The sequence below is a fragment of the Pistacia vera genome, unplaced genomic scaffold (assembly GCF_008641045.1).
Source record: "Pistacia vera cultivar Batoury unplaced genomic scaffold, PisVer_v2 Contig492, whole genome shotgun sequence".
Lineage (NCBI taxonomy): Eukaryota > Viridiplantae > Streptophyta > Magnoliopsida > Sapindales > Anacardiaceae > Pistacia > Pistacia vera.
The window spans coordinates 540,470-541,077 of record NW_022196326.1 but is presented as its reverse complement, the minus strand read 5'-3'; the positions used below and the strand labels follow the sequence as shown (position 1 = coordinate 541,077).

The 608-nt window shown below is 42.3% G+C and overlaps 1 non-coding gene across 1 annotated transcript; it reads right to left on the bottom strand.

Moving 5' to 3' along the window:
- Positions 1-245: 245 nt before the first annotated feature.
- LOC116105123 lies at positions 246-352 on the bottom strand. Its single transcript, XR_004124029.1, has one exon. It is a non-coding gene; the product is annotated as a small nucleolar RNA R71 (small nucleolar RNA).
- Between the last annotated feature and the right edge of the window lie 256 nt (positions 353-608).

The following is a 608-nucleotide window of genomic DNA, read 5'->3' as shown; positions in this document are numbered from 1 at the left end:
CGGTAAGGTTTAATGGTGATTTAAAGGAAGATCTGAATCAGCATATTGCGAACTTCTTTGAAATTTGTGACACCTTCAAGTCAAACGGAGTGTCAGATGACACCATTAGGTTGAGGTTATTCCCATTCTCATTGGGGGATAAAGCTAAGGGGTCGTTAATGGCACTACCAGCGGGGACTATCACAACTTGGAATGATCTAGCACAGAAGTTCCTGACCAAGTTCTTTCCTCTAGCAAAATCAGCAAAACTGAGAAATGATATCATATCATTTCTACAAGAGGAATCTGAGTCATTGTATGAGGCTTGGGAGAGGTACAAGGAATTGATAAGGAAATGTCCACACCATGGGTTGCCAATTTGGCTTCAAGTCCAAACTTTCTACAATGGACTAATGGGTAACGTGCAAACCATGGTGGATGCAGCATCGAGAGGAGCTTTACAGAATAAGACACTAGATGAGGCTTATGAGTTGCTTGAGGTTTTGGCAAGCAACAACTATCAAAGACCAAATGAGAGAGCAATACCAAGAAAATCTGCGGGTCTTCATGAATTTAATCCCTTCACAGCCATCTCAACCCAACTCACGGCACTTTAGAAGCAGTTGGGA